Raw genomic sequence first — 22793 nt, forward strand, 5'->3', positions numbered from 1 at the left:
GGGAGGATTCGAGGCGTCCGTCATCGAGTCCGCCTCAGGGATGGGACCGAGCAAGGCGGTCCCAGCGGCAGCGGCTGGGCGCTCCTGGGCCCATTCGCAGTTCTCACCGCGCCACGCTGCAGGGCAGGCCGCTCCTCGGCGGCCACCTCTGTGACGGGTGGCCTTGTGCAGGCCCGGACGGTCTGTGACCCAACAAGCCCCACACCTGCCAGCTGTGGGCCAGAGTCCTCACCTGGGAATGGGAACATGGATGGCACCCGCTCCGCTCAGTGTGAGACTGAATCACGCAGTGGCGGGAACGGTGCCGGCTCACAGGGCACGCAGTCGCAGGGAGTTACTGTTACTGTCAGCGACAGGGCTCGCTCTCCCAGGCCCTAGTGAGCCATCCTAATCGCCCATCACCCCATCTTTCTAGGGCCTCACTTCTGACCCATGGAGTGGAGATGTGTAGACAGGTGGCTTCTGACCCACAGCAAGGACCGGGTGGGGGTGGGGGTGGGGGGGGGCGGGAGGGGGGAAGCGAGGCCCTGCCTGTCTTCTCCCCCCGAGGCCCCGCCCTCACGAGGCTCCTCACTCCCACAGACCATGCGCCTGGGAGTGGGGAGAGCTTGGCTTCCCAGGCCAGAGGCGTCCATGGATGCGGAACCAGGGCTCAGAACCCAGGCGGAGCAGGGCTGGGGGGGGGCGGGGAATCCCTGTGGGAACCGAGAGGCAGCACCGGGAGCACAGCACTCAGACTCCCGAAGGCATGGGAAGGGTCATCTTCTTCAGAATGTTCCCGAGAGTCTTGAGCAGATGCACCCATATGTACCTCCAGGCTCCCCTCCCATCACCTGTCACTCACTCACCCGGGGGAACTGGAAACTGGAGAGGTGCAGCCCCACCCAGCACCCCAGCACCGAGCCTTCCCCACGCGGGCGCTGACCGCCAGAGGGGCAATGAGACGCAGGCAGGATTTTTGCTAAGTGTGGAAGGTTCTAGATAGAGCTGTTGGAGCTCCATTTGCTTCCACTGTGACAAGGAGGCCGTGCTTGAGGGCACCTTCTCTGAATAAAGAGCAGACCTGGGAGCAAGCTTGGGGGCAGCTACAGCACCCACAGGTGCCACTCCCACACACACGCCCCGCGCACACACCCCACGCACACGGCCCGCGCACACGCCCCATGCACACGCCCCGAGCACATGCCCCGGGGGGCGCACACGGCCCGCGCACACGCCCCGCGCACACGGCCCGCGCACACGGCCCGTGCACCGGTGGCAGTGCTTGGCCGCAGCAGGTGCTTCATAAAGCCTGGGGACCGCTGGTGCCAGGACCGCTGCAATTCCAGCCTCGTCTCCCCGCAGGCCTCCACCTGGCCACCGTCTCGGCCTCCCTGCCCCCAACTCGGGCACTGGCTGTGGGGTCCCCTCAGACATTCTCTCATCACGGCAGCGGTTTAAAGTTCATCCACGCGCACAGCTCCCCGCGGCTCCGGGGGAGGCCCACACACTGGCGTCGAGCAAACCTGTGCCGGGATGTTTGCTTTCAGAGTCCCCTCCCAAACCCCCAGCCTGGGCCCCGGTCACCTCCTTTTCCAGGCCGGGAGCCGGAGTGCCCCGTGGGCCCGGGAGGGGCCCGCCCGGGGGGGGGGCAGTGGGTCTTGGTCCATTCTGGCCACTTGCTGCCTAGGCAGCCTGGGTGCCTCGGCTCCCCGCCCAGGGAGATAGCAGTGCCCGCCTCGCCGCGTGGCTGAAGGGACGGCATGCTCGCCCAGGAGGCGTGCTGAGGAGCCCGGGGCTGCGCGTGCTGGCGCGCTCTGGCCACTGTCACAAAAGGGTCTGGTGCCCTCGTTCCGCATCACTGTCCACCTCCTCCTGCGGCCACGGTGTCGGGGGCACAAGAGACGTGGCTGGGAAGTTGTAGGGAGGACACTCTGAGAAAAGGGGAGTGTGCGGAAGGCCGCCTCCCGTTTATCGGTTCTGACTTAGGGGAGACAAGGGGAGTGTCGAAGGCGGCACCCCCAATTACTCCTTGACCTTTCCAGACAAGCCTGTGCACATGCAGACCCCAGGTGTTTACGGGAATCCTTGTGCTCAGGCCCTGGATGCCCTGCCTCGAGGACAATGTGAACACGTGTCCTCCCAAGATTTCTCACCTGCTGACTGCATCTAGAGATAAAAATTCCAATAAAGCCCCAATGAGGCAGGCAATGGAGGCTGCTCTGGCCACTGGAGCCAGGAGCCCCTTAGCCCTCTCCCCACAGCGACACTGCGTCTGAGTGGCCTGTGCACCCGGCGCTCGGGCTGCTGCCAGCCGGCAGCACAGGCGTTTGCCCAGGACCCTCAGCCCCAGCTGAAGGCCGTTTGCACAGACAAAGCCTTTGTGCTGGGATTCCGCGAGGGTTGCGCTAGCTCAGGGGGAACAGCTTGAAGCCCCAAAGGACGCGGCCAGGACGGGAGCAGGTGCCCCTATCCCACCCGCAGGGCGCAGCCCAGCAGCCCTGACGCCCACAGAGGAACGCGGGGTCCCCTCCAGGCTGCGAGGACCCTGGCTGGCGAGCTTCCTGGTCTTTGTCAGGGAACAAAGGCGGCCCTCCCTGCCCGGACCTGCATCCCAGCGAGCTGGAAGGGGAGAAAATGAAACCGAATCTGAGCCTGGCTGTTGGCCAGAGGTCAAGGCCAATCCCCCTTGTGTCTCTGACTCCTCAACAGGACGAGGGCGCCAGCCGGGAGGACGGAGAACAGCTCAGCGGCCCCTCTGCACGGCTCTTCCAGGGCCAGCGCTCCATGCACCTGGGGTCAGCTGGGTGAGCCCCTCTTCCCTGGGGCCTGGAGGGGGGAGAACAGCTGGAGACATGTGGCCAGGTGTGGGGGGCACCCGGGGCACCCACCCACCCATCAAAGGCGCCACGGCCTGGCCCCCACAATGCCAGCCGCCCACGTGCTGGGGCGCCATCCAGCCGGTGAGCAGGCTCCGGAGGGCGAGAAAGGACGGATTGGGCGGGACAGCGGCGCCACCACCCAAAGGCACCATCCGGGCGGTGAGCAGGCTCCGGAGGGCGAGAAAGGACGGATTGGGCGGGACAGCGGCGCCACCACCCAAAGGCACCCCTGGCCTCTGGTCCCCGCCTTCCTGACTCCCGTGTTACCCGTGGAGGCCTGGCTCCGGAGGAATCCGACTACTTGTTCCGATTTATTCGAGAACATTCTGGGGCGAAGGCGCGGCCGCCTCTGGCCTGGGCCTGGGGTTTAGGGCAGGAGGGGAGGGAAGGGAGGCGAGGGGGAAAGAACTAGGTGCATGCCTGGAGGTGACCGGACCTTGCTCCCTTCCTCACCCCACCCCCATCTGGGGACGCACTGCAGGGAGAGGTCCTCGAGCAGACCTACTTGCGGGGTTCGTCCTCCTCTGTAGAGAAGCCCAAGGTGGGGCGGGGGGGGGGGGCGGCTGGAGGCATCCCAGTCCCAGCACCCTCTGCAGATCGTGGTGGGGGCAAAGCCACCTCTAAGGAAATCTCCGGAAGTAAACAAAACCCACCCGGTGGGAGCGAGGCCTGGTCACAGCTCCTCCAGTGAGGTTTGGGGCGGGGGGGGGGGGGGGGGGGCATGAGGGGACAAATGGGGGGATAGGAGATGGAGACTCCTGTCCAGGCCGCTCCCACAGCAAAGCGGGGGTCCCTCTGGGCCCACACACGCCAACCCCTCTCCTGACCCACAAACCAGATGCTCGCGGCGTCCGCTATGCAGACAGAACTCTGGCTCTCTGGGCATCCTTCACATGGAAAACCTCAGTAACAGCCGAGTGGACACGGTTCTAGGGGCCACCTGGGCCCCACACACCCACCCCACAGGGCCAGAGCCCTGCTCCCTAAAAACGGCCAGGTGATCATGCACATGGACTAGAATTAATGTGTGCCCAAGGCACGCCCACTTCAGGATGCCAACAAAATTCACCAGCATCTCCCTCCTACACTCTAGGCACCAGGGGGGACCGCCCCGCCCTCAATTTTAGGTCACGTTTGCTGGTTTTCCTGACCTTCTTGGTTTGGGCCCAGCCCTGTCCCCTCGATAGAACACCCCTCTGCACCCCACACCTCTTCCCCGACACAGCCCCTTCCTAGGGAAGAACTCAGGTGCTAGCGGCCTCCTGCCTGTCGGGGGTCCTCACGTGACCTCTGGAGCCCAAAGGGCCTCGGTCTGGCCCCTTGGCTGCCCATGGGGGTGCACTCCCTCCCCCCCCCCCCCCCCCCCGCCAGGCCCTAGCTCTGCAGTCCAAGGTCTGGGTTCCACTGCCATCGCTTTCTTGCCTGCGTTTCACCCCTCAGAACACAAACTCACTTATTTATGTTTTTAATGTAGCAAATGGGCAGCTAAATGAATTGCAATTTGTAATTTTTATGGTTAATTTGAAATCTTGCTCTTGTTGGCTAATCCTGTTACTTGGTAGCAAAACAGGGAGACACTGGTGTTGCTGCAGCAGGGACCCTAATAGGCATCTGATGTTACATTACGGCCAGGCCACGGCCAGAACAAAGGCAGCCCGGCTGCAGGCCGAGGGGCCCAGAGCGAACCGCCCAGAGTCCCCGCTCGTTGCCCCAGCCACCCACCCCTGCCGGTCCTGACTTCGAAATTAAGAAGCCCAGTTTGGCACCAGCTTATGGTTTGAATGCCACCCTCCCCAGTGCCCCAAATCCGCGCCGCGAGGTCTCCGGGACGCCCTGGCCTCGCCTGCCCGGCGTGGGCACTGGGGCTCTGAGGGCGGAGGCGCACAGGGCCCTCCCTGCCTCTCGTCCTTTGTTTGCGTCGGTCTCCTGTGGGAGCTAACCGGGGAGCCCGCACTTAGGGGTGACGTCCCTTTCCCCCTTTCCTGGCCCCCACTTCCCAGACCGCGGCTCTCGGGGGAAGCTTCCGGACGGTTTGTTCAGGCGGGTGCTGGGGCGCAGGAGCCTGGGGTGACCCTGCGGTCCCAGGTCTTGCTGTCGCGGGCGCGGGCGCGGGCGCAGGGATCCCGCGAGCAGAGCGCGTGTGGCCGGGGCGCTGGGGCGCCGGGCTGGGCTGGTGCGCGCGGTTGTCGCCGCGCCGCGCTCCTGGTCCCCGGCGCCGGCTTGGTCCCATCCAGTGCGTTTGACTGAAACGCGGCCACAAGGTGTCGAGTGGGAAACGCGTTCGAGGCGGGGGTGGGGGTAGGGGTGGGGCGGGAAGGGGACTCGGGGCGGGAAGGGACCTGGAGCGGGAAGAGCCCAGCTGAGGAGGGGCCTGGAGAGGTTGGGGCGCTCGGCCGCTGCCTCCAGGCGCTGCTCGGGGACTGCTATTTTGAAATCGGGCGGCTGTCCCCTCGGGCGCAGGATGCCAGGGTCAAGTGTCACTTCCTCTGGCCGTCAATCTCCAATGTCCCTTAAAATGTTCCTAAACGGACGAATTCATTACATGGGGACACGTGAATGCGCAGAGGCCGCCGGCCACTGGGGTTCACTCCGCAGCGGCGCGGGCTCCGGAACCGAGGACTAACCTTCGGTCGCGGCAGAAGGTCGCTTAGGGAGGTGGGTCTCGCGGGTGCCGGCGCCCTAACTGCCGCTCCGCTCCCCCTGGACCCGCGTCCCCTGCTTTCTGGCGGAGAAGTGGGTCTGGCTCAGAGCCGCATGCATCCCTGTGGACACGGGACATGCCCACGTCCGCGACCCACGGGCTGCAGCGCCCGCCGCTCCGTGCAGCCCACCCCAGCGTGTTCCTAACGCGGGAGGACGGTGCTGGCTACGGTTGCTTTTTAAATACGGGGTTTCCAGTTAGTGCGGGTGGAAGCTAGGAGGGGAGACTGAGCCCGCTCCCTCCCGCGGCCTTTAAGGGGACGCCCCTCCTCCCTTCCCGCTGGGCCCGGCTCCGCTTCAACCCCATGGGGTGGAGACGGAGTGGGGTGTGCAGGGGGTGCTGTCTCCTCACAGCGGCCTGGGGGGGGGGGCAAATGGTCCAGGAAACAGGTGCCCAGAGAGGGGGCGGCCTCAGTGGGAGGCAGCGGGGCTGCCCCAAGGCCTCCAAGCTCAGGCGGAAGGAGGGAAGGGGAGGGAGGGAAGGTTCTCCGGGCAGATTCCAAATGGCTATCGAGTACCTGGAGGAAGGAGGGACCTGGTGGCAGAAGGACCTACCCTCAGGAGCCCCCATCCCTGCCACCTGGGCGGCCAGAGAGCGGGGTCTCAGGGGACCCCCATCAGCTGTGCAGCTCTGACTACCTGCGGCCCTTCCCACACACGTGTCTCCCGAAGCAGGTGCGCCCTCGGGGCTGGGGAATGCTGTGCGCGGGGCGAGCCCTGGGCGGGGTGTGCAGTGGGCGCTCTTTTCGGGGAGTTGATGTCAAGGTCAGGGGCGAGGGGTCCTGAGGCTGCATTTTTGTTGTCTCAGGCTGTTGGAGACCCCAGGCAGGTAAGGAGGCATCTTGGCTTCCTTTGCACGTGAGAGGGCGCGTGCAGAGGCAGGAGTGGCGACTGGTTAGGGCATCGTTAGTCCGTGGCTGTTGTGGTGGAGCAGTCTTATCTCCTCAAGACGTAGAAACATCTACCCCCTAAAACGTGCATGCTGAAGAGTCAGAGGCGAAGGCGTGGAGGCACGGATTCTTGGTGGTTTCTGGGCAGAGCATGTATTTTCACCACCACACGCGCGTTCGTTCGTTCGTTCGTTCGTTTAGCAGGTGTTTTATCTGCCATCGGACTTACCGGGAAACAGCGGAGAAGGCGACTGACTCTCCTTCCCTCCCAGCGGCCGGCGGCTGCGGCTGAGTGCGAGCCCGTTCCCAGCCCCGCTCCTGCTCTGTCGTTCTCTGCCTTCGGTGAAGAAAGGGGCAGTTTGCTAATTCACTAACTGGGTGATGGGCAAATACAAGGTAATGCCACAGAGTGAAAATATTTGGCAATTTACACCTTGAAGTGCTTTACAAATTTCTAAATTTTAAGTTATGTAGTCAGCCTTCCATCACTATAGGAAAAGGACAGTCACGTAGGGGCTTTGGTGCCACTGTTTTCTGTAAAGCAAGCTCTTCGGCAGTTTCTCCCCAAAGCACATTCTTTTGTTTAAACCTGTCTGTGATCAGCTACGCAGAGCGCCAGGAATGCCTGTTCTCATGCTGCCCTCCGGCCCTTTGGACCGAAATGCACTGAGGTCAGGCACTCTCTCTGATTTCCGGGAGCTGGAATCTCCTCTCAGAGTGGAGTTTCCCAGAACAGCGTGGGGACAGGTTCTTGTCCAACCCGTTTATATAAAACACGGCGGAGCAGAAAGATTCATTTGTTAGTTAACATTTTTGAGTCAGAAAATTAAAAACAAATATTGAACCTTCCCATTTGGAAGCAGGCCTGGCTTTGGACTGGAAACTTCCGCGATGCATGCTCAGTGAACTCAACGCCTCCTCACTCGCCAGGAGACTGCCTTTGGGGGTCACATAGAGTCAGAATCAGCTGAGGGCACAGGAACCCCGGAAGCCAAGCCGGGAAGGGCTGGCGGGCATGAACGTGGCTTAGAGACAACTTCTGAGCTTTCCTCCGTGTAGGGGTTTTAAGGTTTCGGATGAAGCTATATTTAGAGAATACAAATATTAAATAAATACATAAACTTACAGCATCAACTGATTTTGCTTTGTTTTCTCCCAAAGCTACGTCTACAGCATCTCCCGGGGCTGAGTCAGCCTCCTGCTCTCACCCTGGGTGCCTAAGGCCTCCCCCCCACCCCACCCCCCACCCCCGCCCTGACAGGGGTTTGTGACCTTCCCGATCCGGTCCGCTCATCCCCTCTAGCCCGCTGGCGGTGGGAGCAGCAGCGGCTGCCGGAGGCGCTCCTGGCCGCTGGGCCTTCCCCAGCTGCAAAGGAAGGTGGTTCTTCGTGGGCCACCTGAGGAGCAGCCCGCAGACCTAGCCCGCCCCCTCCCCGCAGCACACACCTGGCTGGGCTTCCCTGCACTCTGGCCTCCTTGGCTCTGGGGCTGGATTCTTCCCGCGTCGCCTAACATTTCCCCTACGCCCGCCAGCGCACTTCCCGTCCCCAAACTCCTCTCCCAACAAAACAAAAGCGGGGCAACCCCAGGGCCAGGAGCTCAGCTCGGGATCCCGCCTGATCCAGGGCGGGACTTTGGGGACAAGGGACCCCAGCCCCTCATGGCTGAGCTCCCAGAAGCAGCTCAAACCCCCGCCCCCCCCCCCCCCCTCAAGGAGCGGCTCAGCCCGCAGCCCTGCGTCCAGACCTGGGCCCTGGATCACGGGCGCTGAGCCTCGGCCGCCCAGACCACCAGGGAAAACACCGGGCCTCCTCGATGCTGGGGTTTGTTATTTGCAGTGTCTTTGGGTTGGAGACAGGGGAGGAGGAGCAGACTAAAGGCCCCGAGGAGAAGGCCTGGCGGGGGTGGGGGGGTGGGGGGTGGTCTCCCAGTGCCCCCTTTGTCAGGAGAACCGCCTCCTCCCTCTGCCGTCTTGGGGCGCACTCGCGAAGGGGAAGTTGCGCCCTCCTTGTCTCTGTTTAGGGAGTTTCTGTGGCTCCCCTTTCCCCTCGGAGGACAGCTCACCCTCTTTTCTAAGGAAAGGAACAAAGCTATGCACGGGCACAAGGACAGCCTCCCTCTGATAAACACGATGGGGGTCCCTCACAGACACCGGCCCAGGCCCCGGGGGACGCACAGGTTGGTGTTTTCTCCACTTTCGGTCAATGCACAGCCACTCTAGACTCCCCTCCCGAGGGCCGGCTCTGTGGGGAACATTTGCTCACTGTGCCTCAGCCTGGGGTTCCAGTAGATGAGCTAGAGGAGGAGAGGGGGTGCAGGTGGGGAGACCCACTCCCAGGCACTGGTGGGTCCCCTGGGAAAAATGAACACCCTACGAATGGATGGTCCCAAGTCAAGGAAAACCCCGCAGAGATTCCCAGCTAGAGAAGGGAGAGGCAGAGAGCCCGCTCCCCAGGCCCTTAGGGCTTTAGGAGTGAAGGAACCCAATCCCCGGCACAGAGGGGAGACCGACAGGTCGGGGTCTCATCCCCTCAGAGGAGATGCCAGCCCCCCCACGCCCCCCAGGCCTAGCGAGAGCCGTTGCTGACCAGCTCCTAGAGGATGAAGAGTGGCATCAGCGAGATGCACATCCACGTCCACATTAACTATGGGAAAGAGGAAAAGGACGTAATAAACAAAACCCTGTCTCTCCTCTCACCATGGCACTCAGAATGGGATTGTAGCGTCCTGCGTGGGCCTAGGTCACCACCGGAGCCTGGAGGGAGACGCCCAGCGGGGCTGCGCTGGGGAGCCCGCAGATGCAGGGGCAAAGCAAACCCCTCGCTCTCTTCCCGAGACTGAGGCAGTGCCTTGGCTGACAGGCGCCCCAGAGGCACCTCACTCAACTCTCCCAGAGCTCTGACCCTGCAGTGTTCTCTTGGGGACACTCCAACTCCATGCCGACCCCTTAGCAGAGTCTGGAAGGGAAGCTAGTCCCCCCCACCCCCCACGCCGTGCTGCCCAGCCTCCCCCGAGGGGGGCATGGAGCCGGCATAACTTCCTGTCCTTTGACCTTGAGCTTCTGCAAATGTTTCACTCTCAGCCACCCCTCAAAAGCCGTGTGTACTGATTCTGTCTCCTCTGGCTGCTGCCTGCAGTGACCTCGGGGGATCTTCAATCAGCACCTTCCCAGGGGCTGGTGGGCGAGGCCGCAGCAACCGGGAGCTGCAGCCCAGTCCTCCCAGCGTTCATTGCCAAATGGTTCTAAACAATGACATGTGCTCCCTTGTCCAGCCCCCAAAGAAACTGTTAATTTCAAACACACACAAGCCTGATGAACAAGTTTAGTCCACATTTGCATGTGACAAAATGCAATACAGACACTGGTATGAACAACCGGTGTTTGCATCAAGCTTTCCTCCCTGGCTGAAGGCTCTATGCCCCATTCCTAAGTTTTTAAATGCCAACTTTGGGTATTTAAAAAGGAGCTGACGGCAGCCGCGTCCCTGTCGCAGGGGAAGGCGCCGGCTGGCAGCCCTCTGCCTCGGGTGGGTGTCTTTCCGGCAAAGCGACGCCAGGGGGCAAGAGGCGGTAACAAAGAGCAGGCGCGGCACTCTGCCCGCATCGCCCATGCGTGTCCCAGGGTACAAGGCGAATGTCATTTTGCAAGGTTATCTGTTTCCAATTCCACACAGAGCCTTATCGCTCACCATTTACCTCTTGGGCACAAACAAATAGCCTCTTTAAATAAAACCAGGGAAGGGAAACATATACCTTTGTACAATTAAAAACCCCAGCGAGGCTGCCAAAAGGTACTGAACCTTGCCGGTAATCCGACTTACCTTGCTGATACGCGGGCCTAATCCTATTTTCTCCTCGCATTAGGCTGACTCTGCAAGGCCCTGCTTTGTTCCTGGGGAGGACGCTCTAGTGGCCGATGGACTGAGGGGCGGGAAGCCGGCGCCTAAGGTGGGAGCAGCCTGAGGCCCAACGCGCTGGGGGTCGGGTGCACAGCCTGCCCCGAGACAGAGACAGAAAGCAAACGAAACCGCTCAAGGGAAACTCCGCTGGAGACAAAACACATTCAATTTCCTGGCTCCTGGCTTTCTCTCCCGGAGTTATTTGCTTTTACAGAGGCACATTAAACAAATTAAACACTAAAAATGGAAGCCCCTCTGCTCCCTGGCTCAGAAAATAGTTTTTGTTTTAAGGGTATGGTAATAACAATAACAAAAATGAAAGGCAACAACAGCATGCTAGCAAAATAAACTCATTTGTCACCGCAGCCCTTCTGGCAAATTCTTATCTTGCAGGGCAGTTAGGACAATGGGCGTCTGTGCCAGTGGCCGCTGCTATGCTGCTGCCGCCACGCTGCCCTGGAGCTCCACACGGTTCTTCAGCAGCCTCTGCCCACCTTCACCTCGCATGCAGCCCGGCAGCCGGCAGCCCTGGCCACCTGCCTTGGGCAGCCTAGCGCGTCTCAGGAAGGGACTTGGGCTGCATGGGTGTCAGGGGAGCTGAGGGAGTCGAATATTATCTCCGTGTTTTAGGGTTTTGTTTCTCCTGCCCCCACTTCCTCCCCTGCCCACCCCCTCCCACTATCATTTCTCTTTGAAATGTCATGAACTTGGCGCTTTCAAACCAAACCGCCCAGGCTCAGGCCCCAGACAATGGGGTTGTCAGAGGGCCTGCGCCAGCTTTTTCTGCGTGTTCACCCAGCGTTAAGCCTTTATCCCATGAACCGCTCTGTCAGACCAGGCCAGACAAAGCCAACTCCCATCTTCCCCTCAAGGTCTCTGGGCAAAGCCCGGAGACAGCGCTGGGTTGCCCCTTGGGGAGGGGACTAGGGGGAGGTGTAGGGGTCCCATGCTGCCAGCCTCACCCTGACATCCCTACCACCTCATCTCCCAGGACACCCTTTTCCCGCTCCCTCCCCCGGCCGCCAGGCTGCGCCTGATTGCTGAGGGTCTTCAGCCGGGGCACCTTCGGGTTCCTTCACGTGGCCCAGCTCGCTGAGACCCTGCCCCGAAGGAGCTCAGATCCTCCCTCCACTCTCCCAGGCCTCAGCCCCTGTGTTCTGAGGGGGCTTGTGAGGACTACGTGCATGTGAGTGTGTTCAGTTGTGTAAATATGTGAGTGTGCATGTGAGTGCATGTGTGTGCAGGTGTGTGTGAGAGTATGTGAGCGTGCATGTGAGTGAGTGTGCATGTTTGTGCAGGTGTGTGTATGAGGGTGCATTTGAGTGCATGTGTGTGAGTGTGCATGCATGTGCAGGGGTGTGCATGTGAGTGCATGTGTGTGCAGGTGTGTGTGCCAGGGGCCCAGGCTGATCCCTGCGGCTCTCAGAGGAGAAAGTGCCTGCCATGGTTCCTGAGGCCCAGGAGCCACCCCTGCTGCCTGGGCACTGTCCTCCGGGGGTGTCTGCGGCATTTCTCTCTAGCAGCCCCAACCCTGTGCCCTCGCCCATGGTGGGGGCGGGGTGGGCTGCTGCCCTTCTCCCCTGCCAGCCCCCGAGCACATGGCCCCCTCCCCTAGGTGCCCACTCAACCCATCCGACTGGAGGGACGTGAGCTCTCACCTGAGAGGTGCCGCTGGTCCCGATGTGTGGTCCAGGACACCGAGAGGGCCATGCTAGGTGGGACCAGGACTGGGGTGGGGAGAGGGGCCCAGGGAGCCACAGCCCCCCTCTATGCCTGGGCCACGTGCCTTTGGGGCTCACTGGTGATCAGGACCGAGGGCACAGGCGGGAGGCTGAAGGCCGGCTGGGGCTCGCAGGACAGGCGCTCAGCAGCGAGGAGGAAGGAGGCAGGGAAGGCAGTCCACCTCCGTCCCCGGGCACGGAGTTTCCGTGGGGGGCGGGGAGAGCGCGTGGGCTCAGAACACAGCCCTCCGCCTGCAGCGGTGGAAGGAGGGGTGGGCACACGGGCAGGACACCAGGGGCCGCGCTGGGCCTGGCCCGGGCCTCGGGGCCTATGGAGGTCCCCAGAGCTGGAGCTGGGCTTCGTGGGGGATGAGTCATGGAGCATGCTTGGGGGCTGACACCACGGACAGCATTCTGTCACTAACTACCCTGTGACCGCGAGGGTGACCTTGGCAAGTCCTCTCCGCAGTTGCAGCCCCGGTGGCCTCGGTGGACAGGCTCTCTGCGAAGGCCCCTCGCGCCTTGGTGGGAGCTCGCGTCGGTTCAGCTCTGCCGGGTCCCAGGACCGGAGCCCTTATGGGGGAGGGGTGACGTAGAGATGGCCTTACCCGAGAGGGGAATGAGCTTACTTAGGAAATGACCCAATGAAGCTAAGCTAAAGCAACGTCGTTCCTCCAAGTGAACAGCCGCCCGCAGCCTGGGTGGGAGGCTGGTGTGGGCACCCCGCGCCCGCCAGGCCCGCGGGCACCTGAGCTATGAGGTTTCTTGAAAATAAAAATGCGTTTCATGCTGAGCTCTCCTGCCCACCCACAGGGCTGAGGGCTGGTGCGCTCTGGGACCCTGCGGCTGGTCCGCTCAGGGACTGGGCTTCAGGACGCTCTGCTCCGAGGGGCTGCTAGTGCCCCTTGCCCCAGCTGGGGGGGGGGGGGGCATCATGTGGGTGCAGCTAGTCTAGGGACCCAAACAGCCACCAAATTATTCTGAGCCCCTTCTGTGTCCCAGACCAACGAGGGCTGGGGAGACCGAAGTGACGAAACATCTCCCCTGGGGTGCCCACACCAGCCTCCCACCAGGAAGGGTCCCCGGCCCCGTGTGTCCTGTCCCAACTCTGTCTGTGTCCGGTCTGTCTGTCTGTCCAGAGGGGTGCAGCGAGCTCCCCGCCCAGTGTCTCCCCGCCCCAGTTTTCTGGGCAGCCTCTTCACACGCTGTGGGGCTGCTGCAGGGGACTGGACCGTCCCCAGGTTCCCCGAGCCCCAGCTGCCCCCCCTCCCATTGTCACTGGAGCCGTTTCTATTCGTTTCCTGGGGCCGTGAACAAGTCCCGCAGACTGGTGGCTTAGGGCAGCAGAAACCGCCCGCTCACAGCCCTGAGGCCGGCAGTCCGCCATCCCCCGGGCAGGCCTTCCAGCCCCGTCCTGGCTCCCTCGGCCACTGTGGGCCTTGGTGTCCCTTGGGGACCCTTGGCGACCCCTGGCATCCCTTGGCCTGTGGCTGCAGCATTCAGGCCCCACCTCCACCATCACACGTCACAGGGCCACCATCTCCCTGAGTCCCTCCCAGCGTCTTCCCTCGGCTCCTCTCCCTCTGGCTGGAGGCCGTGTGGACTGGTGACCGGGGATGATCTCGCGACAAGGAGGCGGGTGAAGGACCATGAGATGCTGGTGAGGGAGTGAAGTTACGGTCAGATTGTGGGAGGTAGCGGCAGGTCCCCAAGGGCAGAGATGGGCCTGGAACATGGAGGGGGTGTCCAAGTGTGGGCGCAGGGCAGGGAGCGGTGAAAGTGCAGGCTTCCAGGCTGGACGCGGCGGGAGCATCAGCGCCCTGCGTCTGAGGGTCGCAGTCACCGGGACCCACAGGGAGAGAGCACGTGGACAGGCCCCGGGCCCTCGGTGACCCTGAAGGCAGGAGCAGGAAATGCCCCTCACTGCTCTCCTGCCTCCGACCCCTGCTGGCCGCCACACTGTCCAACATGGCAGCAGCTCATGGTCCAGGGAGCCCACTGTCGCATCCAAGTCGTTCCTCCCGGGGTGGAGCAGGTGGACAGGGCGGGCGGGCGGGGCAGGGGAACAACGCAGCACAGAGCTGAGCGGACCACCCTTGTGATGGGAGTCCCTTCACCTGACCGGGCCTCGGTCCCCACCTGCAAGCAGAGAGAAGTCCCAGAGGCCACCCACCAGCTGTGACAATGACCTTCTATAGAGAGATACCCAGGAGTGCTGGCCCCGTGCAGGGCCCCGTCTGCCCACACCTTTCCACTCAGCGTCACTGCTCTGAGGACCCCGTGACCCTGCCCCCAGCAGACAGGCAGATGCTCACACAGGAAAGCGGGGGTCCAGCCCTGGGAGGCACCTCCCCAGGAACGCACAGCAGCTTCTGCCGTCCTGGGAAGCTCAGGGGTGCCCACCTTCCTTCTCCTTTATCACCCAGGATGCAGGGTGAACAAGTCCTTCCCACCACAGGTCCTGAGCTGCGGAGGAGACCCAGCCAGGGAGGCCCAGGAGGCCAGGGAGGCCCAGGAGGCCAGGGAGGCCAGGGAGGCCCAGGAGGCCAGGGAGGCCCAGGAGGCCAGGGAGGCCCAGGGAGGCCCAGGAGGCCAGGGAGGCCAGGGAGGCCCAGGAGGCCAGGGAGGCCCAGGAGGCCAGGGAGGCCCAGGAGGCCCAGGAAGGCCCAGGGAGGCCCAGGAGGCCCAGGAGGCCAGGGAGGCCCAGGAAGGCCCAGGGAGGCCCAGGAGGCCCAGGAGGCCAGGGAGGCCCAGGAGGCCCAGGGAGGCCAGGGAGGCCCAGGAAGGCCCAGGGAGGCCCAGGAGGCCCAGGAGGCCAGGGAGGCCCAGGGAGGTCCAGGAGGCCAGGGAGCCCAGGAGGCCCAGGGAGGCCAGGGAGGCCCAGGGAGGTCCAGGAGGCCAGGGAGGCCCAGGGAGGCCCAGGAGGCCCAGGAGACCAGGGAGGCCCAGGGAGGCCCAGGAGGCCCAGGGAGGCCCAGGAGGCCAGGGAGGCCAGGGAGGCCCAGGAGGCCAGGGAGGCCAGGGAGGCCCAGGGACCAGCCCGCAGTGGCCCTGAGTCAGAGCGCACGGCCCAAGCAGAAGGGCCTCCACGGAAAGTCTGCGGGCCGTTTGGAAGCCCAGAGGTCCTGTGTCTTCGTTTCTATGGCAGACCTGGTGGCAAACGGGTGTAGTTGAGGCACCAGGGTGGTTTTAGGTAGGACCCAAACATTTGTCAGCACATGAGATGGAAGAAGCCATGGGTGCCATCCCAAAGCCATACCCAGGGCCTGGCTGAAAGGGCCCAGTGGGGACCCATTCCTGGGGAGGGGCCTGGGAGTGGGTCCAGGTGAGAAGGGGTGGACACAACGAGGGGCAGGGTCCTCCGCAGGGAAGAAGGGGCAGCTGCCTAGAGTTCTCCAGGAAAGGAGAAGCTCACACAGGATGCCCCTGGGTCACGGGGTCCTTCCAAAGGGCTCTCCAGCCCAGACCCACGGGGCTCAGTTGGTTTGACATCACCCTGTGCACCGAAGTGTTGCAGGTTCGATTCCCGGTCAGGGCACATGCCCTGGTTTCAGGCTCAATCCCCAGCAGGGGGCGCGCAGGAGGCAGAGGTTTTGCTCTCACGTCAATGTTTCTCTTTCTATCTCTAAAAATCAATTTTAAAAAAATTTTAAAAAGGGGGTGGCAGGCTGTCAAAATAGGAAACAAGGGTGCAATGAAATTGTGCCAGGTTTTGGAATTTCCACCCTAAACATTGGAAAGAATTGTAAAAATGCAAAAATATTCAAGGCAGTAACACATGTTAAAAGTAAAAGAAAGAAAAGAACCACCCACCACTGCTCAGAAGACGGGGTGTGACATAAACCACCCGCTTTCCTTAGGAAGGGCTCACACAGCGACCACCACCAGGCAGCTGGCGGTCGGAACCGGGCAGCCCCCACGCGGGGAGGAGGAGAGCAGGAGTCAGGATGCTTCTCTGGGGCCTCACTGTGCCCGGCGCCCTCGCAGCACAGGGACCCGTTGTCCTTAGGTATCAAGTTGACTGCTTGACTCAGAAACTGGGCAGTCGCTGCGGCGGCCCCTGGCTCACCAGCGACAGTGGCGTTCCTGCCGGGATGGCCACTTGTCCCCTACCCAGGACGGCGGGAAATACAATGTCTGCGTGGGGGGCTGAGCTACATTTTCCAGACTTGCTTTTGGAAAGACCCCGTTTGAGCTGCACCGCCCCCCCCCCCCCGCCCCCAGGTGACGTGGACACTGTCACCTTGAAGGAAACCCTGGGATTGCTTCAGGGACAGAAGCCCCAGCGGCCAGGCCATGGAAGGCGGTTTCCTGGGGACGGCGCGGCCGGGCAGGAATCGGCTCACTCTGACCTTCCACCGGGTACACAGCAGTCTGACGACGGGTCTGGTCTCTGTGCCAAATGCTTCCTTCCCAACGACCCCAGGGATGAACAGAGAGGCTGAGAAACAGCCAGAAGCCGAGGTCCCGAGCCTGGAGGGTGGGTTGGCCGCTGAGTCTGTCACCACGGCTGGGGTGTGACACGGTTCACCGCCAATCTGGTCTGCAGCGCTGTGCCATGCAGGGTGTCTTCTGGAAGCAGGAGCTCGGGGGGCGCCATCGGGGAGGCGCGGGCAGGCTCGGGAGCAGGCGGCACCCACTGTCCTGCTGAGGATGCTTGGCTCTAGTAACCTGGGTGTGTGACTGCCAGCATCCCACCTCAGGAAGGCAGCTCGAAGGTGCTCGCCCGGGGGTTGACGGAGGACCGATGGCATCAGCCTTGCCGAGGGCTCGCAACCCACCTGTTCTCCTGTCCAGACCCTGCCCGCTGCTCCCCGGAGCCCTGCGGACCCCGCCGCTGCCCAAGGGACAGGGTCTGCGTCCAGCTGCACTAGGAGATGCAGCTGCTGGGGAGGTCCGAGCAGCACCCGCAGAACCAGGACCCGGGCAGCACCGGCAGCACCGGCAGCACCAGGACCAGCACCAGGACCAGCACCAACAGCCGTGTGACCTGTGACCGTGGCCCGCAGAGAGTCCCTGCTCCCCTGAGCCAGCGCGGTTGCGAACCCCCCTCCCCCCCGCCAGAGGCAGACCCACTTAGCTGTGCTTTTATTTTATTTTTTATCTTTTATTTTTTATCTTTTATTTTTTTTTTTATCTTTTACTGTTGAGAGTATTACAGATGTCCCCTTTTTACCCCCCGTTACCCCGGCACTATTGTCTGTCCATGGGCTACGAGTATATGCATATAAGGTCTTTGGTTAATCTCTTCCCACCCCCACCCCCACTTTCCCTCTGAGAATCATCAGTCTGTTCCATGCTTCCATGTCTCTGGATCCAGTTTATTTTGTTACTTAGATTCCACATATGAGTGAGATCATGTGATACTTGTCTTTCTCTGACTGGCTTATTTCACTTAGCACGATACTCTCCAGGTCCCTCCATGCTGACTCAAAGGGTAAGAGATTCTTCTTTCTTACAGCTGTGTAGTATTCCATGGTGTAGATGTCCCACAGCTTTTTTATCCAGTCATCTACTGATGGGCACATGGGCTGTTTCCAGTTCTTAGCCATTGTAGAGTGTGCTGCTATGAACATAGGGGTGCATACATTCTTTCCGAGTGGTGCTTCGGGCTTCTTAGGATATACATTCCTAGAAGTGGGGTCACTGGGTCAAACGGCAGTTCCATTTTTAATTTTTTGAGGAAACTCCACACTTTTCCATGTGGTTGTATCAGTCTGTGTTCCCACAGCAGTGCATGGGGGTTCCCTTTTCCCCACATCCTCGCCAGCCCTTGTCCTTTGCTGATTTGGACAAGATGGTAGCCATTGTTGATGGTAGCCATTCTGACAGGTGTGAGGTGATACCTCACTGTCGTTTTAATTTACATCTCTCTGATGATTAGTGACATTGAGCATTTTTTCATGTTTCTTGGCCATCTGTATGTCCTCCTTAGAAAAGTGTCTATTTAGGTCCTTTGCCCATTTTTTAATTGGGTTATTTGTCTTCCTGGTGTTAAGTTGTATGAGTACTTTATATATTTTGGAAATTAACCCCTTATCAGATGTATCATTGGCAAATATGTTCTCCCATACAGTGGGTTTCATTTTCAATTTGATGCCGGTTTCTTTTGCTGTGCAGAAGCTTTTTATTTTAATGTAGTCCCATTTGTTTATTTTTCCTTTGTTTCTCTTGCCCTAGGCAATGTATCTATGAAAATTCTGCCATGTGAGATGTCTGAGATTTTGCTACCTATGTTTTCTTCTAGGATTTTTATGGTTTCCTGACTTATATTTAAGTCTTTTATCCCTTTTGAGTTTATTCTTGTGTATGGTGTAAGTTGGTGGTCTAGTTTCTTTTTTTTACTTGTACTTGTCCAATTTTCAATACCATTTATTGAAGAGACTGTCTACTCCATTGTATGCTCTTGCCTCTTTTGTCAAATGTTAATTGAGCAAAATGGCTTGGGTCGATTTCTGGGGTCTCTGTTCTGTTCCATTGGTCTATATGCCTGTTCTTATGCCAGTACCAGGCTGTTTGATTACAGTGGCTTTGTAGCATAACTTGAAATCTGGTATTGTGATCCCTCCAACTTTGTTCTTCTTTCTCAAGATTGCTGTGGCTATTTGGGATCTTTTTTTGATTCCATATGAATTTTTGGGGTATTTGTTCTAGATCTGTGAAATAGGCCATTGGTACTTTAATAGGGATTGCATTGAATCTATAGATTGCTTTGTGGCCATTTTAATAATGTTGATTCTACCAATCCATGAACATAGTATATTCTTCCACTTGTTTACATCTTCCTCTATTTTTCAACGTCCTGTAGTTTTCTGAGCACAGGTCCTTTACCTCCTTGGTTAAATTTATGCCTAAGTTTCTTAATTTTTTTGTTGCAATGGTAAATAGGGTTGTTTTTTTAGTTTCTCTTTCTGGGAATCCATTATTGGTACATAAAAATGCCATCAGACTTCCGATGCGGGGGCGCGCTGCAGGGTTGACGACAGCGGCCTGCCGGGCCGCAGAGCATGATGCCGTATGCCAACCAGCCCACCGTGCGGATCACGGAGCTCACCAACGAGAATGTCAAGTTCATCATCGAGAATATGGACCTAGCGGTGGCTAATTCTATTCAGAGGGTCTTCATCGCTGAGGTGCCCATAATAGCCATTGACTGGGTTCAGATTGACGCCAATTCCTCAGTCCTTCACGACGAATTCATCGCTCACAGGCTTGGATTAATCCCCCTCACTAGCGATGACATTGTGGACAAGCTGCAGTACTCCCGAGACTGCACGTGTGAGGAGTTCTGCCCCGAGTGCTCGGTGGAGCTCACTCTCGACGTGCGGTGCAACGAAGACCAGACTCGTCACGTCACGTCTCGAGACCTCATCTCCAACAGCCCCCGGGTCATTCCAGTGACATCCCGAAACCGAGATAACGACCCTAATGACTACGTGGACCAGGACGACATCCTCATCGTCAAGCTGCGGAAGGGCCAGGAGCTGAGACTCCGCGCCTATGCCAAGAAGGGCTTTGGCAAAGAACATGCCAAGTGGAACCCGACTACAGGGGTGGCTTTTGAGTAAGATCCCGACAATGCCCTGAGGCACACGGTGTACCCCAAGCCAGAGGAGTGGCCAAAGAGCGAGTACTCAGAGCTGGATGAAGATGAGTCCCAGGTTCCGTACGACCCCAATGGCAAGCTGGAGAGGTTTTACTACAACATGGAGTCCTGTGGCTCTCTGCGCCCTGAAACCATCGTCCTCTCAGCCCTCTCTGGGTTGAAGAAGAAGCTGAGTGATTTACAGACCCAGTTGAGCCACGAGATCCAGAGTGACGTCCTCACCATAAATTAGCCGCAGCTCATCCGCCTGAGCGGAAAAGGATCCGAGCAGCAGCTGTGTGCAGGTCTCCTGAGACCCTCCTAGCTCCAGAAGTCCCAACAGCTGTACTTAACTTCTTAGCAAGCCATCAGCACCAACTGGAGATGTAGCAGAGGGGAAGGGTGCCCCCCATCCTTGCTTGGTCCCAGGTAGATTACGGGGGTGCCCCTGGTATTTGAGGCAGGACAGTCCTTCACTGAGCATGCAGCATCCCTGGCCCTGCCTGCTGATGGCTAGTCTCCCCAGAACCCAGACCTCCCTTCCCCCTGGTCTGCTTGTAGAGGTTGTACTGCTTCCCTGTTGAAAACCACTGAGCTAGACCCTCCTCTTTTGGTCATTTCAGCTCTTGACTGACTTTCTCTTGGAAGTTAGCATTTCACAGTTGTACCTTAGGTTTCCGCTGTTAGGATTGAGTGTTAGAAGTCTCATTCAGGCCACCTACAAACCCAGTCCCTGCCCATGGTCAGCCTACACTTCGCTCAAATTCCCAAATGTCTTTGGATCCTGGCTGCTCCTCCACCCCCCCCCCCCCCCTAATAAGCCCTGTATTTCATTCTCTACCCATCAAAATAAATAAATAAATACTACCTAATAATGGACAAATATGCAAATTGACCGCACCTTCACTACGCGCAAGCCACGCCCACCAGCCAAAGCCACGCCCACCAGCCAATCAGGACGAGTATGCAAATTACCCCAACAAAGATGGCGGCTAATTTGCATATCAAGACAGCCTAGAAAGAAGCCAAGAGCTGCAGAAGGGAGCAAAGCTGCAGAGAAGCAAGCAAGCCACGGGGGAGGAGAAGGGAGGAGTAGAGGCGGGGCCAGGGGAGAAGGAAGAAGAGCGGGCGGGCTGGCGGAGAAGGGAGAAAAGCAGGGGGGCTGGCGGAGAAGGCGGGGCGGGGGACAAGGGAGGAGAGCAGGCAGGGTGGGGTAGAGTCCAGCAGGAAACCCTATTGCAGGATTTTTCCTGCAACGGGAACGCTAGTAAATAAATAAATTAATTAAAATGCCATCAATTTCTGGGTGTTAATTTTGTATCCTGCTACTTTGCCAAATTTATTTATTAAATCTAGTAGTTTGTGGTGGAGTCTTTAGGGTTTTCTATGTACAATATCATCTCATCTGCAAATAATGAGAGTTTTACTTCCTTCTTTCCAATTTGGATGCCTTTTATGTTTTCCTCTTGTCTGAGCTCTGTGGCTAGGACTTCCAGTGCTATGCTGAATAAGAGTGGTGAATGCAGACATCCTTGCCTTGTTTTATCCTTAAAGGCAATGCTTTTCGTTTTGCCCATTGAGTATGATGTTGGCTGTAGGTTTGTCATATATGGCCTCTATCATGTTGAGGTGTAGTTCCTCCAATGGCTGTGCTTTTAACATGCATCTCACCATGGTTATGCTTTTACTCTGTCTCCTCAGCTTTCTTCGTAACTGTGTCACCAAACCCTACATGCACTGCTTTTTCACCTATGATAAAATTTAATTTCTAAATTAGATACAGTAAGAGATTAACAATAATAACTAATAATAAAATAGAGCCATGAGCCTGGCCGGGTAGCTCAGTTGTTGAGAGCATCCTCCTGATACACCAAGGTTGTGGGTTCGATCCCTGGTCAGGGCACGTACAAGAGTCAACCAATGAATGTGTCAATAAGTGGAACAGCAAATTGATCTCTCTTTCTCTCCCCCCCCTTCCTCTCTCTCTGTAAAATCAATCAATTGATACATTTTAAAAATGTAAAATAGAGCAATAATAACAACACACTGTAATAGAGTTTAGGTGAATGGTTTCTGCTAAGTTACCTTATTGTCCTGTCTGTACCACATGGAGACGCCAGAAAACGGGATGATTCAGGTTCTTGGGCGGGACAGAGTGGGATGGTGCAAGATTCCATCACGCCAACTCAGGACAGCAAGGAACGTAAAATGCATGAATTGTTTGTTTATGGAATTTTCCATTTGATATTTTCGGAATGTGGTTGAGCTCAGGTAACTCAACTCGAAAATAAAATCACGGAAAGCAAAGCCCGGGGTAAGGGGGGACCGCTGAGGTAGCGCAATAAACACTCAAGGACAACGCTCACCGGAGAGGAGACAGGGAGACGGCGAGGTAAGCCCGAGTCCCTGGCAGCTTCTTTAAGCCAAACACCATTAACCGCACTTCCACATGCCGGAGGCACCAACCCTAACCCGCCACACGCGTGTGGTCACTGACCGAAGCCAGGACCCCAGGACACGCAGGACTGCCCCGGCCGAGCAGGCAGCAGGCGTTTCTTCTGTGTACATGTCTTCATAGCTCCTTGTTCCAAGTCCTGAAATTGCCTCGGTGAGCGTTTCCACTTCCGAAATCAGCAAACAGCAGGCGCTGGGCCGCCCCACGGGAGCTGGCAGACACTCCCTCGCCATGGGGCAGGCTTTCACGGTGCCGCCTGGGAAACGGGGTGAACTCGGTTTCAGGGGTTGTGATGTTGGTGACCCTGGACACCTGACCAGACTTCGCCCACATTTACACGGGAAGCCTCGGCCTCCACGCCCGGTTCCAGCCATTTCCCTCTCCGTTAACTCGCCGCCGAGGCTCTCACACCTGCACAGATGGCAGCACACACGGTGTTCATTGAGCGTTAGCTATGTGCCAGGCTCTGGGGCAAAGGACCTCAGACACACCGATCATTAGCTCCTCTCCCAAACCCTGGGGGCAGGGGACAGTCTTCACATTTCACACTTGAGAAAACTGGGTGCTATGTGTTGGATTGCGTCCCCCAAAAGATATGCTGCCGTCTTCACCCCAGGACCTAAGACTGTGACCTTATTTAGAAACCAGAGGCCCAGTGCATGATTAAATGACTGGAGTCTTT

The 22793-nt window shown here is 58.9% G+C and overlaps 1 pseudogene; it reads left to right on the forward strand.

The window, feature by feature from the left end:
* Window positions 1-19081: 19081 nt before the first annotated feature.
* Window positions 19082-20310, forward strand: LOC103299589 (DNA-directed RNA polymerase II subunit RPB3-like; annotated as a pseudogene).
* Window positions 20311-22793: the final 2483 nt, after the last annotated feature.

The sequence above is a fragment of the Eptesicus fuscus genome, chromosome 14 (genome assembly GCF_027574615.1).
Source record: "Eptesicus fuscus isolate TK198812 chromosome 14, DD_ASM_mEF_20220401, whole genome shotgun sequence".
Lineage (NCBI taxonomy): Eukaryota > Metazoa > Chordata > Mammalia > Chiroptera > Vespertilionidae > Eptesicus > Eptesicus fuscus.